The 18,859-nt window shown below is 44.5% G+C and overlaps 1 protein-coding gene across 1 annotated transcript in view; it reads left to right on the top strand.

The window, feature by feature from the left end:
• The window catches only part of LOC130580643 (contactin-4-like), a 231,459-nt gene that overhangs the window by 28,822 nt on the left and 183,778 nt on the right, over positions 1-18,859 (top strand). Inside the window, exon 2 of the mRNA XM_057378263.1 lies at positions 6,092-6,136. The gene's annotated coding sequence lies outside the window, so the exon portion shown is untranslated. The remainder of the gene's footprint in view (positions 1-6,091; positions 6,137-18,859) is intronic.

Genomic DNA, 18,859 nt, shown 5'->3' with positions numbered 1-18,859 from the left:
GAGAACATGGTGCCGAGGGAGGGTGTGGGCGATCTGAAATGTCTTCGGGTTTGCAAGGACAAGGAACAAATTAAGAAGGAGAAAAAAAACAAACAATTTAATGGTGATGGAGCTGCAGCTCCGGCGAGGAGAGACTGTGGGCGTGCATCCATTTTATCTCGCTGCACAAGATGATTCCTCACCACAGAAGGTCATAAAAAAAAATCTCACTGCTGAGTCCTGGAAGATAATTTTGCTAAAAGTTGGAAATGTTTTATTAGCAGTAAATATTTGAGGCCTTGGCTTACAGTGATCAGGGGACTGTGTGGGTACATACCTGAGCTTGCAAATAGGCCCTGAATTGTCAGCTCAGAWAAAAACTGAATGGCAAAACCTGGGAAATGAACTGTCAGGGCTGCTAATTATTGTGTGTTGTGTAGACATTAATTACTCGGAGCCTGATTTGGTTTTTTTATCAGTGACCTTTCTTGTTTGGCGCTTTGTAATTGGTTGCAGGTGATTAGAGAGATTTCTGATTGCTTGTAATTTTTGCTCTTGGCTCTTCAATYCCAGTAAAAAAAATTAATTTAATGGAGTGATGGGAACAAGGAACGAAGGGGAGCTGCTGGTGCCCTCCCTTCCCTGGCAGATAGAGCTGTGTCAAGATGTGACATTGGACAATTCTGCACCTGAGACAGGCTTTGGCCAAAATAAAAGTAAAGAAATGCAGAAGGATGAGCAGCCCCATCAGTTTTGGTGGAGCTGTGGTGGGATTTTCTCTTGGGGAGCTCACCCAGCCTCAGCTCCTCGTGCACAGGGAGTGAAGTTGGGTTTTGTACAGTGTTAGAGCTGCTGCACTGACACCTCATYGACAATCAGGGTTATAAACCTGCAGATTGTGGTGATGGTGACTAAAATGTGGTGATTTCCTAAAGAGGAGCTGGTCCAACCCATCCCCTTGTGCTGCTTGGAGAACAAAATGAAGATGTTTTATGTTGGTAGCAAAAAGATGTGACTGTGTCAGAAGAGAATTGTCCCWTTGTGTCACCAGAGCCTGACAAGATCAGCTGCAATTACCTGTGGGAAGCTGATGGCTGTATGCAAATGAGGAGAGGATCTCTTAATCAGCATTTCAGAGAGAGACAGAGGCATCACTCACAGACAATGAAAACCAATTTAATTTGTGTCATTACTTTGCATTYAAAGCAGGAAGGTGATGAACACATCATCCCCTCCCTGCAGCCTCCTGGAATTATCCTGGGCTTTTTCCTGGTTTGTGGACTGTCCACTTGGATCTCTGAGAGAAAAGAGCTTTGGGAGAGCACCTTTCAGAGAGCTGCCTCTTCTCTGTGCACAGAGTTCTGACAGAGCAGGAAAACCCATTTTAAGTAGTAAAGACAATTTTAAGGGTTGTGCACATTACAAGTTCAATTTAGGAATCAGCTGGTGAATCCCTTTGACCTGCATGGCTGCATATTGGTAATAAATCTATAAACACCAGAATTCTCTGCTGAGATTGTCAAAGAAACCTCAGCGTTSTTTTCATTTGTGAAGCAAATGACAACAAACAAATGGAATTGTAAAGGCTGAAAATCCAATATAAACTTGTAACGYTCATCCCCACTTGATGAGACCAAATAACAGTTTGAAATATTTATTTTTTTCACTTTTTTTTTATTAGAATAAATCACATGAGATCTCTATTTGGACAGCATTTTGCTTGGAAGTTAAAACCCTCAATCCCTGGGAGAGCTGTGCTGGAGATTCGGCTGTGGGAGCTTTTCCTTCAGGAGATGGATGACACTTGCAGGATGATTTTGGCTGACTCACTAAACAGCATTTAAATGCACAGGAAATGCTTCTGCACATGGGATTGATATTTCAGCTCCAGAAAAGTCTGTGTCTGTTCCTCTGAGCTCTCGTAATCAATCCATTGTGCTCGTAACATGAACAGGAGGAGAGGCAGCGATGTGGGGAAGGGCTGGGCCGTGTCTGGGCTGTGATGCTGATCCAGGTGGTGGAAATTCAGAGTGAACATCCTCTGGATTTGTGTTTGAGGAGGTGGCAGAGCTGGGTGAGCACAGATTTTGCTCCCAGAAATGCCCTCCAGGAGCGGAACAGGGATGGCAGCAGAGCAGTGGTGGGAGCAGCTTTCATCTTGAAGGCTGCTGGAAAGGAAGAGGGGCAAGAACAGGTTGAGATGCACTTGATTATTTATAAACATTTATTAATAAGTCCATAGGATTATGTTTTTCGTGTTCTTTCAGCTTAAGTGAAGAATATTGTGTTTGAGAGAAGTGAATATTGTGTTTGTGGAAAGTGAATAGTGTGTCTGTAGGAAATGAATATTGTATTTGTGGGAAGCAAATATTGGGTTTGTAGGAAGTGAATATTGTGTTTGTAGGAAGGGGAAGTTTTGGAAGTTTGCAGAATAAAAACTCAGTGGAAAACAGGAGCTGGGAAAGCTTTTTACAGTGTACAGGGGGTTGAGATAAAGAAAAATCTGCAGTCTGGGGGCTCCTGGAGTGAAGTAATTTGAGACTGGAGTGAAGCAGAGACTCAAAATCTCGTAGTTCCTTATTAAATCTTGGTTGAAAGCAGTGAATTTGGAAGACAGGACGAGTCTATGGTTTGGCAGGCAATGCAAACAGTGCCTGAGGAGGCTGAGTCCATAAATCGGAACCCAGAGCAGAACCAGGGACAGTAAAATAATGAAAACAATCAGCAGATGAGTTACGGTGTGTTTGAAGTGGCCAAGGAATGATTTTGGGCTGAGGAATCCCAGGCTCAGGAATGTCCCTGTCTTGATTCCCTCCCCAGGAAATGCCCCCTCCCCTTCCCCACAGCCTCACCCCAAAGTTCTCTGAGGAAGGGTGCATTAGGTGTGCCAGGATTTGCATATTATGCTAATGARCTTCCAGGTGGGAAACACACCTCGTGTTTCCTGGGAATGCCGCATTCAGCCCAGCCTGCATTAGTTTGTGTCAATATAAATTTGGGTTTAATGTATGGGTTTCTGCTGGCAGCAGATGAGGGATCAGCACATCTCCAGGCTCTCATCAGTGCTCCCTGTTGCCAGCTCCCAAAGAACTGCCTCCACAAAAAAAAGTGGAATTTTTCTGTGCACACACACAGTATTGCTGTGAAATGAATCCTCTCTATTTTTACTTTCTCTCCTTAAGTCATTTTTCCCCCCCTTGAAGAATGTGCTGTTCCTTTACATGAAACGAGGTTTGCACAAAACCGAGTTTCTTTTTAGGATTTTTGGGAAGTTACAGCTTCAAGAATGACTGCAGTGGTGACTGGGGAGTTGCACTAAAAGAGTGTTGTTGCCTTTTCCTTTGGAGACAACTTCCTCTCAGTGTTCTGAAGGTTTTATTTTTTTTTTTTTCAAAGCCTTCTGTTGACAAGGGATGCAGCAAATACTGAACCTGCTAAATTCAGTTTTTAGAGTGCTGTCTTCTGTAGTGTCACCTGAGGGGGGGGAGCAGGATCTGTTCCAGGCTGGTTTCACTGGGGATGAACGGGTTTGAATTCATGGCAAACTGTGGCCAAGAGCCCCGGGCTAGGGGAGGGTTCTTTGTTGTTGAGCAGAATTGCTGGGGCACTGCAGATGTTTGGGGGGAGTGTGTGACTGAAATGCTTTCGGTTTTCCAGCTGTAAGTTCAGGTTTGGTGCTGCTGTTGAGGATAATGTACAGATAATTTAATCGCCATCGCCAACACGGAATTGTTAAGGTTGGGAAATCCTTCTAAGAGGAGCCCAGCCATGAACCCAGCAGTGCCAGGTCCCCACTAAACCTCCCTGAGCTCCAGATCTGTGGGTTTTATGGGCAGCAGTGCTCAGCTTCTTGGAATTACTGTGGGATGAAACGCTGTGCTGAAAGCAGAACATTCTGAATTTGCCTCATCCCTGGTTTTGAGTCAATATCTCTCTGCCAAGACAGAGCATTTCAACAAATTGTCCATGAAAGCGTTTCTGTTGTTGGAACCTGCGGTTCCTGAAGGGTTTGAGTAGGTCTGTGTTGCTGCCTTGAGCTGCTAAGCAGACACAAATCAGAATGTGGAGGTTTTTCAGCCTCTCACYTTCTTCTTCTGCCCCCAAACCCTGCAGTACCCAAAGTCCTCCGTGGGCACGTGGGAGATGAGCTTTGTGCCCGAGCGAGCGCCCACCCAGCGTGGAGCAGCTCCAGCAGGAGACAGCAGCCACSAGCATCGTAGTAACCGCGCTCGCCGGGGGCGTGGGGGAAGAGAAAAATGAGGATTGGATCCAGAGTCTCCCACGTAGGTTCCAAAAAAAGCCACCCTCGCTCAGTTATGCACACAGGAATGACAGGGATGGGAAAACAAAAGCCCCGAGTGCAGCTCTGAGGGTTGTGCGTGGCGGGTGTTCCGTGAGACACCTCGGGTGCCTTGGCCTCCTCCTGCCCACGGAGCTCAGGGGGCTTGAAATCTCACTGTACTGAAGAGATCAAGTTCTCAAAGTCAAAATCTGCAGGTTTTATTCCTTTGTTTTCAGCAGCAAGGGTTGGATCTGTAGGTGTCTAAAAGCAACGTTGGTGTCGGAGCGGCGCTGAACTTGTGYGAGTTGCTCTCCCCAACTTTCCCTGACTGAAGTGATGAGCTGAACAGTTACAGTAAATAGAGTAATATTTTGATTGGTACAAAACCTTTCGTTTCTTCTTGATGTCTAATTAGCGTAGCTGGGAATGTCAAATATTTACCCGCTCTCCCCAGCGCTGTGCTCACTTGGGTGGGGCTCCATCTGGCTCTGCCTGCCTCCAGCCTGCTTTGATGGAAAAGCTTTCCCTGCCCTGGGGATGGGGCTGGATCCCACCTGCTCCCCTGCAGGTCTTCAGCTCTTCCCTGCAGGAAATGTTGGGGGAAAAGCAGAGCTGTGCAAAGCTCAGGGAGCTGTGAGTGGAATGCTCAGGRTGGGAGATGTCAGAGCACATCCCTGCTGAAAGCTGCTGATGGTGGTGGGAGTGGTGTGTCCGTGATAAATGGAGGAAAAGATCTCTTTAGATAGCCAGGGATGCAATTCCCCAGTGCAGAATGTGGTGTAGAAGCTTTTTGTATCCACAGAATCTCAGAATGGTTTGGGTTGGAAGGGATTTTAAACCTCATCCAGTGCCACCCCTGCCATGGCAGGGACACCTCCCACTGTCCCAGGCTGCTCCCAGCCCCAATGTCCAGCCTGGCCTTGGGCACTCAAAGGGATCCAGGGGCAGCCACAGCTGCTCTGGGAATTCCATCCCAGCCCCTCCCCACCCTCATAGGGAAGAATTTCTTCTCAATATCTCATTTTCAGGGATTCTCAGGGGCTTTGGTAACAACTCCATTCCAGGAGCAGGGGTGTCCTCTGGTTGTGACTTCCTCACATCAGATTGGAATCCAAGCTACAACCCAGGAAATGGKTGCTTATCTTTAGGCAAAATGTCAGACTTCCTTTTTCTGCCTCTCCTCTCTGGTATGTGTTGATAGTGCAAAAAAAAAAAAAAAATTTATTTCCTTATATTATCTTTTCCTTCATTTCTGGTGCTCACTGAATTCTAGCTCCATAAACATCCTCTCCACCTGCCATATGTTCTCTGGGTGACCCATACCCAGCTACCAAACCTGTGAAGTTATGTGATTACACMGTGTATTGAACGAGTTTCCCATTTTTTCCTATTTTTCAAAACATTCTTGCTGTGGTTTGGATGATCTAACAGGGAATGGCTCTGTCTCAGCCCTTCTTGGGGGTTTAGGGTGGTTTGTTGTTGGCTGAGAGCTGCACTGAGGTGGCAGTGGAAGAGTTTCAGCCTTTGGTGAAGTCAGAGGTGGAAAAAACAAGGTTTGAGTCATCCCAGGTGGAACCCCAGGGTGTGGGGAGTGGAGCATGGCTTTGGGGGTTGGAAAAGAGACCTCGTGGATTTGAGGGGGAACAGAACCCAGCAGTGGAAAAGGATCTGAGCAGGTTCAGCTTTGGTCCCGTGGCACTTTGAAAACAGCAAATAAAAGCAATGCCAGACAGCYTCTTGCTCTGCCAAACAAGTTAACRTCAACAARAAATAATTTAGTGTCTTAAAATATCAGTATAACTGACTTTGCCTGTGAATTTCTCCTTTCAGGTATTGGAAATCTGACTGAAGTCTCCATATCATGCACTGGAGAAGGTAAGAATTCTTTAATCCTAATTTTGGTGGTTGGTGTTGATGTGTCTTTATTCTTAAATGATGTTTATTTTTAATATCATTGCATCGAATGTCAGAATCTGCTTTGCATTGTTTKTGCTTTCAAGAATCTGCCCTGGAGTTTCTCTGTGCCCTGACAGGGGGTTTTGATTTCCTTTTTAAAAGAAWGTATAAATCTGCATTTAAATTCTGAAGTGTGTATATGTTGCATTTATRCAATTCTACATTGGAAAATGTGGAACAGTTTGCCTTCAGCTATTATTGTAAATGGGAAATTGTAAATTATTGTTTAAAAGGATGTATGGAAGTTACAGAATGAATCTTTTACAAAAGGATATTGATATCTTGTTATCAATAATGTTCCAGGGTTTTTTTTTCTGGCTGGGCTCTTACTGTTCTTGTCAAGAGGTTTCCAGAATTGGTGTTTAATTAATGATTGGATGATTGACTCTGCAGCTGAATTAGTCAAAAAAACCTGTGGCGTTTCTGAAACTCAAATTTTCTTAATGGCCTCTCAGTTTGAATGTCAAAGGGAATCAATTTTGTTAGTGGAGAGGTGGGTTTTGTTCTATAGAACCTGAAATTATCTTGAGGGGTTTTTTTCAACATGCTTTTAAGTGTGAATTATGTTGTTTCCTAAGAAGAACAAGATGTTTTCAGAGCTTACAATTAAGTATTTGAAAAATAAGCCTTGTCTTTAGTTTTAGATGTTATTACTGTGTCTGTTCAGAGAGATTACAGATGGTTTCTGACAAAAATATTTAATTTCTTAATTCTTGGAAGTTTCTCCTTAGTCCTGGGTGGTGTTCACAATGAAAACTGGAGTAAATATCCTTATTCAGCCTGGCTCTTTTGCAGTGTGCTATCTTRGTGTGAGGCTTTCAAAGCCAGGAGGATAAATTCAGGGATGGATCACTCTCTAGTCTTTCYGGTGCTCTGAAAGGAAAAGCTTATTTCTTAATATAAAAGATAACTTTGAATAATGGACTCCTCATCCCTTTGGACAGAACTCCTAAATTAGCCTCAGAGCTCCTTCTCAGGTGAAATCTCATTTTCAGGCTCCCCACAGCAAAAAGGAGATGCTGATCCCCGTTCCGTTTGGGAAGCGTTTCCAATCTGCTGATGAAAAGCACCTCTGAAGAGTTAGGCAACCCTTGATTAATTGAGCCTGAATAAGAAGTGCAGGATCAAATCTCAGGATATTATTTTTAGGCTGCAGGCCTGTGTTGTGCCTTGGCAATCCTCAAATGCCCGTTTGATGGGAATTGTGGAGGAGCAGAGGGGACAGCCCCGAGCAGGGCGGCGATGGCTCCCAAAAACTGACACCAGGGTGCAAATTGCTTTTAAATTAATGAATTTACAGAGCCACCTCTCTGCTGGGTAAACACTGTCATTAGTGAGGATGTGACTGGGATTTGGGTGAAATGTCTCTCTTCTGCGTGGCACTGGCAGTGAAGGGGTGTTTGAAATAAAAGCTGAGTGTGGGGAAGGGTTCAGTGAAAGGAACCATTAAAACATTAAAAAGTCAGCGGTGCCAGGGGGAATTTGGTTCTGGAATGGCCCTGCAAGTCAGAACTGGGTTCTTGGGGTGTGTGTGATGTGGGGAGTGGGAACAGCAATGTCACCCAAGTGCTGAGTGTCCCAAACACTGAACTTTGAGAGTCTGAATTGTGCCCTGGTGGCAGCGAGCCTTGGGATGCAGTGTCGTGCTCCCAAAGAGCAAGCACAGCATGTTTTGTAGGGAAAACAGTCTCACACGCTGCTGTACCTGACAAAATGACACATTTGGGGACTGCACATTCAGCTTTTATACATATTTCATCTCTGGGGGAGGGCAGGATTTCTCTCCCCCATTCCTCAGCAGCACGTGGACCTTGCTGAGCCAGAGCCAGACCCTGAGGAAGCTGAGTTTGGGCTTTTGCTTCTGGTCTCGTGCCTCAAAACTGGCTGTGGTTGACCAAAGGGACCCAAAAAGCAGGGATTTGAAAAGAAACAKTTGTGCTTGTAGTGGTATAATTACACAATTCTACCTGATTACCTGTCAAGCTAATTGAAACAGTGACAGGCCAACAGTCCTCTTACAAAGAACAGATGCTGCAAACTGTATTCCACAACAAGGCTTGGAGTGTAATTTTAATTAGAATTATTGCCAGCAGACAATGCACAGTTGTGCTGCAGAAATGTCCTAATCCTGAATGTGCTGGTGACAGCTCTGGAAAAGGAGCTTGTGATGAGCAGAGTCTGAAAGGCAGCAGGTTCAGGGCATGGTTTGACACGATTGGGACTGGTTTTGGTTGTTGGCAGTGTCCCCTTTGCTGGGGTGTGACTTTGTGCCTGGCAGCTCTTGGCTGCTGGTCCTGGCTGCTCGTTCCAGGTGGAAATGCTGGGGGTCAGTGTGAAAGAGGATTATTGGGATGGACTAAACTGCCTCCAGCATGGAATTCTTAGATCCCCCCTTCAAAGACAAGGGTTGTTTGTGATCTCCAGCTTCCTTCTGCTTCCCAGATCCGTAACTGTTCTCTTTCCTTGGCTCCTTGTTCCTCTCCTAATCCTCTCAAAATCTGCTGTGTCCTTTCTTTCCCTCTCTATTATCTCCTGCTCCCCTCCCAGCCTGATTCCCTTCTCCCCCTTTTCACCTTCTCTGCCATCCCTTTCCTTGGATGTCTCATTCTCCCCTTATCAGCTGGGTTCCTCGTGCTACCCAAAACCCCTTCAAAATTAAACCAGAATCCATGGTTCTAAAAAACTTGATAAACAGAATCACCAAACCTGCCATTTCATGGTGGATCAGCTTGTGTTTTTTTAAGGATGAGCAGCCTCTGCTCTCCTGGAAGTTGGATCTGGGAGAGAACATCCCAATTTTACCGCAGAGTGAAATGACAACTTTTTGATAGAACCTGGGTTGTAACTAAAAATTGCAGAACCTGCATTTTGTTTCAGATTTTAGGGGTTTGGGTTTTTGTTGGTTTGGGTTTTTTTGGTTTGTTGTATTGGATTTGTTTTTTTCTTTGGTTGTTTTTGGGTTTTTTGTGGGTTTTTTTTATACTTTGAGTAACATTGAGGATGGAATCCTCATGACTTGTCTCTCCATCAGAACACGATGAATACTTGCACAAAACATAGGATTGAGTTGTGTTCAGTCCCAGGTACCTGGCCAACTTTTCTCCTTGCAAACAAGTTTTGGCAGAACAGGAAATTACCAGGTAATAGCTTGAGGGATGTGCCCCATTTCAGCATTTCAGAGCATTTTCTCTCAGAATTTTCAGAATTTTCTCTCAGAATCCATTTGAGCTGTGATGTCTGCATTCCCTGAGTGGGACCATAGGGTTGGAATAACCCCAAGGGATGTTTGGTGAAGCAGMAGCGCCGCTCGTTCCGAAATACAACACGAGAAATTCCCTGGCACGGAGCAGATCTGCCCTCATGCACTTGGTTGATATTGTAAAAGAGATGATTGTGGCCTTACAAGAAGGTTAAGATGTCGTGAAGTTTAATACACTCTGAAAACGGCCCTGTAAGAGCAGCTACCCRTGATTGATGAGGCAGGTTATGATGGCAGCTCTAAATCTGGTGTTTGTGTGTGCAAATTGCCATCCCCCGGCCTTTTCAAGGCTGCCGACTTTATCTCCTGGTGCAGCCCATAGTTAAGGATTTCGTGTTGAATTAGCCTTTGATTAAGGGCACAGGAACTTTGATGATAAAATGCCACTACCAGTGGCTCTGTGGGCTGGCTGGGAATAACTTATCAATCACTGCTCGTGACTGAGAGCACACCGTGGACATGAGGGTCACCCTTTGAGGATTAATTTTCTGAGATAAACAGCTCATGGCTGGTGGATGATTATGGTCAGAAGCAATTATGGTGTTTTTAAGCTGTTCATTACTGCAAGAAAGAGTCTTTAGGCTGAGTTTTGAGCCGCTGCTTAAATAGTTGGGTCAAGATGTGTCAGCCTGGGTTCCAAGGTGTTATTGAATGATAGGAGTTGTTGAGATTTCTGGCAGAGGTGGGTCCTGCCAGCTGGTTTTCTCTATTTTTTTTTTTCCYTGTTGACTGAATTTCTGCCCCTTTTAGGTGAGTGACTCAAACAGCCAGTTGGCAGTTTTGTGAAGCCCCATGGAAATAGCAAAGATGTATTTTGGAGATATTCTGGAGAACATTTCCCAGCTGGCTTTAGGTTCTAGGCAGGTGTCACTGCCTGKTTCTGATCCTCTGGGCTCCAGGTTTCCATTTTTCTGTCTCCTTTTTTAATTCCTGCAACTCGTGRTGCTTCTCATGGCTGGAGAAGTGGCAGAGCCTGAAAGCCAAAGTATGTCTGAGATAAATTTCTATTTAGTAAAAAAGGGAGAGCCCCAAACACCCAAGATACAGAGTGGCTGCTGTCACAAGCACTGCTAAAAAAGAATGAGAAACTGTCTCATGGAGGGATTAGTGTAGTGAGGAATAAACTGCTGAATCACTGGGAGCAAGGAAGAAATAGAGAGTCGAGAGKCTCTGGAAAAAAATAAAATGGCTGCTGGAATTCAATTAAAATCACAGTAGGATTTGCTGTTGGAGATGGAGCATCAGTCATCGCGGATCCCGTGGTGGCTGCTGCCTCGAGGGCGATTTCAGAGAGTGTAGAGATCCTGAAAAGTGTGCAGGGAGGAGAGCCCCCATTTCCTCACAGATGTGTTTTCCCCAGCACACCTCGGAGTTTGGATTGCTACTATGACACTTTTTTCCATGGATTATCTGAGTCAGGAATTGTGGTTTATCCTGTACCCTGTGGGAGTGCTGCTTGGGCTGGGGGGGCTGCAGATCAACTGGGGGGTTTATGATTATTTTTCTTTCAATTATTTGGATTATTTAGTGATTTTAGTTATTTAAGGATGAGCTTGTGAGGGGCTGAGTGGCTTGAACAGCCTCCACTTGTGTCATCGGTGATGTCCACAGTGCAAACCCAAAAAAAAAGCCCCAAAAATCAGGGGGGGCTGCCCTTCCTCAGGTGAAGGACACAAAATCAGGCTGGGGATGGTTGGATTTCAGTCAGATTAARCTACACCATTTTACTTGATTTTCAGCGAGCTTTTCTTGCTGCAGGTGGGATGGGAGGAATGGCTGTGGCTCTGACCATTTCTGAAATGGCTTCTTTGCYATCAAATCCAGTGTTAATCATCTGAAATGCCTTCAATGTGCCCTCAGCRATTTGAAATAGCGTCAATTAACATTTAGGAAATTAATTTCCAACTCTTGGAATATTAAACATTTACTTTACAAATGGAAATGAGGTGTCTTGGCTGTGCATCTCTTGTGCCCCTTGACCCTTTAATCTCCAATAAGGCAAAAAATGCTAAATTGGCAAACAGGGAGGTGCGTTTGGGTGCTGGAATTGTGACCCTGGAATTATTGCTGCCAGGATTGGTACTGCAGCAGTGTTATTGAGTTTTTAGTCAGGTTCAAGGCCAGGTTGGATGGGGCTTGGAGCACCCTGGGATGGTGGAAGGGGTGGAACTGGAAGGGCTTTAAGGTTCSTTCTCAYCCAAACCAYTCTGGGATTCTGAGATGATGAAAAATGTGGCTGAAAATTAAGAAATCCCAATTGTGTGGATGAGACACCTGATGCTGTYCACCCCTCATGGTTCATTGTGGCACATTTTGATTCTACTCCTCGTTTTCACAAGATTTGATTCATAGAAATKACTCAAACAGAAACAAAGGTTCTTTACAAAATCTATAATGAGGATTAATAACCTTTGCAGGTTAAAATAGTTGATCTGATCTTTGCTAGAACTGATTTTATCACTCTACTTATTGTCAATAAAACAATTTTAGCTGTGATTCTGCAGAGAGTTGTTACAGTGGGGGTCACTCAGAGATGTTTCCYCGTCTCTCTTTGTTGGCCTTGGGCTCCTGTTTGCATCCCTTGCCTCRGGAATTGTATGACAAATGGATGAATTGCTCCAAAGGATCCATCTGCCAACTGAGGGGGATGAGAAATATTCTTTAGGGTCAATTTTGAAGTTTTGTTTTCCTTTGAATTTTGAGTCTGAATTTCTCAAGATCACTGTTATCCTTACTGACAAGGAAAAAAAAGATGGTTTTGGTTTGCTTAATTCATTCCAACTGTTGTTCCTGTTTCTAGGAACCAACATCTTTATCTCCTCACTTGCAAATACATCTTCTGCTTTGATTTCTCTTAAAACTCCTTTAAAATGACAAATCTTCATGTACCATGTTGCAAGTTCTGATGGTTTTTATTGAATTTGGAAGGGATCTGCAGAGGTGATGTAGTGCAACTGCCCTGCTCRAAGTTTTCTAGTAAAATGTTATTTTAGGACTTATTGAGTGGCAGCTGTCCCCAATACACCATGTGGCACAAAGAAGGAATTGGAATATGACTCACTTTCTGTCTCCAGTCTGTAATTCCTTCTGCTCTTTCCTCATCACTGCAGCTCCCTCGCCACTTCTGAATCTTTCAGGAGCTATCACTTCAGTCTCACAGCCACTATTTTCATTCCTCTTTGCACGAAACAGCTCTTGGCCATCAGTTCTTTCTTGAGTTCTTCTCCCTGCCCAATCTGGATTTTCCTCTGTGCTTCTGGTTCGTTACAGTTCCAAACCTGCAGAGTTGTGTAGTGCTCATCCCTCCCTGCAATCCCTGTATTTTGAGAGAATTGTCCACTGTTGGAATTTCCAGAACATGGAGCCACACAGGCAGCAAACTGCATTTCATGCACTGCTGAAGTTAATGGGAATTTGGATCAGCTTTGTGGTGCCCCGCTTCAAAGTAGTTCAAAGATCCCTTATTTCCTCATTTTCCTCTTAATCTTGGTTCCTCTCATTCCACAAGAATTATCACAATTCTACTGTATCACCTGCTTTGATACAGGAGATCTTATCTTCAGCACAGTCCTTGAAGTCTTTTTTCTTCCTCAGGAAGCAGATGGGGGGGAAAAAAAACCTGTTTTCATGCTGAGCAGATGTGTCCTGATTTTCTTTGTTTTTATTTAGGTTTTGCCACAGTCTGTTATCCTAGAATTAAAACACCTCATCAGAGGCTGATGATTAGAGCTACCTCTGGGTTTTTTTCCCCCTTTAAAATGTCACTGGAGCATCTCTTTCCCTTTTTCTTGGGGACYTTTTTGGCAGCACTGAAGCTGCAGGAGGCTGTGCTTTGTTATGCCCCTGGAACTCGAGCCCCACTATTGACTATCTCAAATTGGTAATTCTTGTTGAGACAGCTACAGGAATATAATGTTCAGAATTTCTTTTTATCCATCAAGATCTTAAACCGATCTTCATCATGGAGGCATTCCAAATGCTTTGTTGTTTGTGGGATCACCTCTCTATGATGGCAGTAGATGGAAGATTGGGGAGATTGGTCATTTAGGGAGAAACTCTTCCCTGTGAGTTTGGGGAGGCTCTGGCACGGAGGAACTGTGGCTGCCCCACCTGAGTGTCYRAAGCCAGGCTGGACAGGGCTGGGAGCAGCCTGGGACAGTGGGAGGTGTCYSTGCCATGGCAGGGGTGGCACTGGATGRGCTTTRAGGTCCTTCCAACCCAAATTCTGCAGGTGCTGCACAGATGCTGTCACCTGATTACATTCCACCTGCTGTTTTTCAGTCAATTCCCTTCCTGTGAGCTCTGTTTCTGAGCAAGGTGTGAGTGCTTTATTTCAGAGGATCTCTGCTCTTATTTCTGCTCTGAGATGTGAACCTGAGCTCTCTCTCTCTCTGCTGAGAGCTCCCAGCAGCTCGAGGTGGAGCATCACCCCAACCTTACAGAGAAGCTGCCTCTGCCAGGGAGCTCTCAGCTCTGAGAGCTGCTGTGGGGCTGAGCTGTGGGTCTGGGGTTCATTCTGGGTTCATCCTGGGCTGTGTTCTGCCTGCAGTCCCAGCTCACCATGTGCCACACTCAGACCCAGCGCAGGGCTYGGTGGCTTTGGGCTCTGCACAGGGATTCTCCCAAGGAGCTCCCCCCATCTCTGCTGCATCCTCATCTCTGTCTGCAGTGCTTCCTGCACATCACAAATCCCACTTGCTGCATGTGCTGGCTCTGGCCAGGGACCTGCAGTCGTGGAGCCTTGGGTTTGCTTTTTTGTCTTTTGAGACCTTTCCCCCTGCTATGCCCTGTCTGCATTTCAGAGATACATTTCAAGTGTTTTTATAACCCTTTACACTGTATTTTAAACTCGGTTAATTGCACTAAAGTTGTCTTTCTGCAGTAACACAAAGCGCTTGTAGACTTTTTTGTTCTGCTCCAGCCAGGAACAGAAAAAATCGCCCCTTTCCAGATGACTTTCATTTTCCTTCCCAAGCCATTTTCGTGTAATTCTGCATTCCGACGCGCTCTCGGCACTAAAGCTCTTTATGCTGTGGTGTATTTTTAACTAATGATGTGTCACTGTACCAGCTTGGGTTTTCTTGTATCTATTCTGTAAACAACTAAAGTTCCTTTTGAGGGGGAGGAGGAGGAGGAGWAGGGATGCCAGAGAGTTACAAGTCGTGTTCATCTTCATGCGAGCGAAAGGAATCAGACTGGCCTCGGACCAAATTAATTAAATGTTCCATTTAGTGGGAGATGTCAGYGAGGAATAGATAATTCTTCCCATCTGAAGTGCTTGACTGGTGGAGGAGAACGGCTCTGCGTGAGCAGGAGGCCTCTGAATGTTACACAAATGTCAAAGCTGGAGGGGAAGTTCAGAGGCTGAGCCTTTGCTGGGAATGTTCTCTCCTGGCTGAGYTTTCAGCTCCCACTTTGCCATCAGGAGGAGCAGCAGCMRTAGAGAGCTTGGGGRTTTCTGGAGGACCAGAGCATCAAARGATGCTCAGAGGAGTAATTCYTGTTAGAGGATTGCAGTGCCAGCTCCAGGAGCAATGGGAGGACGTGTGGGTTGAAAGGTAACAGTGGGCAGAGCAACTGTTTTTATTTGTATTTCATTAATTGCAGATTTGGATGTGCAATAAGGAAAGAAGGGCAAAACCTCTGGGATTGTTTTACTTTGGCCAAGTCCCTTCAATGTATTGACAAGGAGTTTTTATTCTTAGCAAAGTGTAGGAGGAGGCTGCAGTGCTCTCCTATCTATAATTTTCTGTCATAATTGAATGTAGCTGTGGTTTCTGAAACTTTATATCTCCATAAAATCAGTTACCTGGAATATGTCTTTTATATGGTAGTGCTGTAATCTCACATACAGCAGAGCAGGTAACTTTAATAACCATTTCCTGATGTAATACTGCCCTCTGCTTAAAGAATGCCAAACTTCATTGCAGAGTTGTGYACTTCAACCAAAACACACCTGAGCAAAAAGTATTTGTGTTTTTAGCCAGGATTTTGCATTATTTTGGATTGGAAGGCCACAGCCCTCCTGTGTTTGTGGGATGCAAAATAGGACCACTCATTGGATCAACTCTGATCATTTTGCCCATCTGGTGCTATAGGATTCTCATTAGAGCTGTAAAAATAACGTGATTTTTTTTTGTTATTCTGCTCATAATAATAAGTTAAAATTATGCCATAAACATTTTAGAGAGCCTTGAATGGAGGTTGTTAGGTGAAAGAGCTAAGCTAATTTAGAGATCCATGAAAATCCAAATGGCTCACTTCGATTAATCTGCTTGAAATAAATGCCTGAAAGGTGACAAATGATTTGCTTGTCATGTGAAGTGACTTAGTGCACTTCACCCTGCCACAGCACATCAGCCATGGCTTTGCTCATGGCCCCYGTGAGCATATTTCACACGGGACAGCAGTATCTGAAATTACTCAGAGAGGACGCAGGGAAGCAGTTCCCCATTTCACTCCATTTCTTTATCAGTTCATGGTCCACTTCACAGACAAACTGCTTTACAGGGATCTTGGTTATCTGCACAGCATTGCTCTGTGTCAATATTTTGGTTGAGGTTTAACTGGGCAAACCTGAGCACAGTTCAGCCTGGATTTGACCAGCTTGCTGCAGTCCCTGGTGCTCTCCATGGTGCTCTCAGCACCTGGGGCAGCCAAAATTTGACAAAATAAATACCTGGGAGATGCCTCAACAGGTTATAAATGCAGGGAGAGGGGAGGATGCAGCAACATCACAGCACACAGATGTTTGGCAGGGTTTCTGCTTCCCAATGTGAGTGAGAAATATCAAAGGCACGAATGTCACCCCTGTTTTTTGTGGTTTTTCTTCTCCCAGTTCCCCACATCACTCTCAGCTCTCCTGGTGGAGCATTGTCTTGTGAGCACTTGGCCATGTCTCAGCCTTAACCAAGGAATTAAGGTAGCTGGGCTGTGGAGATTAAACCATTAACAGAATAATCAAGATATTGAGTCCTTGAAGCTCTCTGGTAGCAGATGATAACCTCCTGCCCGCTGAGGGGAAGGGGCTGTGCTGTGCAGGAGGAGTCCCCATCATGTGGAGAGATTTAAATTGGATATTGGGAAGAAATCCTTCCCTGGGAGGGTGGGGAGGCCCTGGCACAGATTCCCAGAGCAGCTGTGGCTGCCTCTGGATCCCTGGCAGTGCCCAAGGCTGGGCTGGATGAGGTTTGGAGCAGTCTGGGATGGTGGAAGTTGTCCCTGCTGAATTCAGGATTCCTTTCTCCAAGTCTGGAGTTGGTGACACAAAGTGCCAGTTAAAGCTTAGCATTCTATGTAAATATTAGATGTGATCTGTTCTACTTTATTGGGGAAATCTGTTTGGCATTCTGTTACAGGGGAGCTAATTGGGTCCATGGTGAGTGCATAAATTAGGGCATAAATTATGCAGCACCACTAATTTATGCACGTGGAGGTTTGAAAGAGTTCTAGACATATTGAGAAGAGTTGTGTGGTTTTGGCAAGTTAAAAAATGGCAAAATAACTAAAAATTGTACATTTATAGTGATCTTGTATCCGAAGCATTCCATGCAATTGTACTGTGAGAAAAATACTGATAAATGTATGAGATATTTAAGGTCAAAAGTGTTTCAAGTTCCCATCTATCAGACCTGGCCAGATAATTCACCATTAGTAATTACTGAGCTAATTTAGCATGATTTCCTTATAATAGAATGCGGGCTAATTTAGCATGATTTCCTTATAATGGGATGTGTGAGGATTAATATCTTATATTTTCAAAAGGAATTGGTGAACATTTGTCTCCATAAAGATACAAAAGAAAGCAGTGAGATGTGAAAAGGTGCAGGGGCAAGTGTGACATCCTATCCTTCGGAATATAAAAAGGATAACGTGGAATTTGAGTGYACCAAGTGTGTGAGGAGGGCTGCTAATGGAGACCAGGGCCAAAAGGTTGTTCCTTTATTTCCATTTAAGTGGTACGAACTGAGTGAGATGCAAAGACTGCCAGGTTTGCAGTCTCAGTGGGATTTATTTGGGGTGCCMCGACTCTTCAGCACAGTTTGAAACACTTTCTCTGCCTGGAAGCAGCGTTGCTGATGGATTTGGAGCTTCCATGCCAAGTTTCAGTGATTTCCTCCAAGGCAGGCTGTTCTCTCGGCTGTTTTTAACCGGGGAATTAATGCTTCCATCATCTCCGAGCACTCTCTTTTCCACAAAGATGGTTTAGGCTTACAGAGGTGTTCTCAATATGTAATAATAGTGTGTCTAGAATATACCCTCTAATTAAAACAAAGGAGCTTGAGAGGAGTGAAATAAATCCACCTCTAGAATGAGTAAGTGCTCACAAGGTTTCCATTTAATCAATAGCGGTGTCGGTGGTGATTGCGCAAACTTGAGCGCGGCGTTTTAATCAGGGATGTTTTTCCTGGCACGGGGGCGGAAAAATGCACTGATTAATTAATTTCTATTCCTGGAACGAGCCAGCCTCCCAGCAGAGCTAACCTGAGCAGCTTGGTGACGGGGCAATATGCGCTGAAAATGTAAAAATGCGAGAGGTCCCCGAGCTGGTGTCGTCAGAGCCATGACCACAGCTGATTAATGAGTCCGCAAGAACAAGAGGCAAAACTGGAGAGCTGGGAGAACCTGGCGCTGCTTTTGATCTAGTGGGTTTATTGAACTTTTTTCTTTGCCTGGCTGGGAGCTATTTTAYGACTTTTTCGAGGAGTGGTTTTGATGTCGGGGCTATTTTAGCCCAAAGAGTTTTGCTGTTTGATTTGCATGCCGGGCTGGCTCCGCAGCCTGGATCCCKCTTTGCTGAGCCCACAGGGATGAGATGGAAAGGTAACCAGCTTCCTTCCAGGAGCTATTGATGTGCTAGTTGCATRTAATTAAGAATGTTAACAAGGGCATTATTGTGCTAATTATTATGCCTAATTACAGGGGGGGAAATAAAACCCAGAATATTTCATGGCCACTTTCTGCTAGACAGAACTTAGAAGCTTTCCAGAGACTAAATACATTAATTAATCTACTGTGCTTATTTAAATAGAAGAATGTACTAAAAYATTTTCTGTTTCATGGGGGGAAAAAAGAGAAATAAGAGTAAGTGACCTTTCTGGAGAAGCAACTTATTTAAATAAGTAAAACTAAACAAATATAATCACAGAAAATGTTGTTTTTTAGTGATCCACTTGATGAAACAGCACAGCAAAAGTAGCTGTAGGAGAACAGGATATAAACTGGAASGTGGGGGAAATAAATGAAGAGGGGGAGAGCATTTTGTATTGGTTTTGGGAGCAAAACTTGCTGATTGTGGAACTTTTGGGTGTAGAAGGGTGGACTGGGAAGGACTCAGAAACAGCCCTGTTCCACTTGGAACAGCCCTTGGAGAAGCTCCTCTG

The sequence above is a fragment of the Malurus melanocephalus genome, unplaced genomic scaffold (genome assembly GCF_030028575.1).
Source record: "Malurus melanocephalus ecotype Western Australia unplaced genomic scaffold, MMel_1.1 scaffold_351, whole genome shotgun sequence".
Lineage (NCBI taxonomy): Eukaryota > Metazoa > Chordata > Aves > Passeriformes > Maluridae > Malurus > Malurus melanocephalus.
This window is presented reverse-complemented; position numbering and strand designations above follow the sequence as displayed.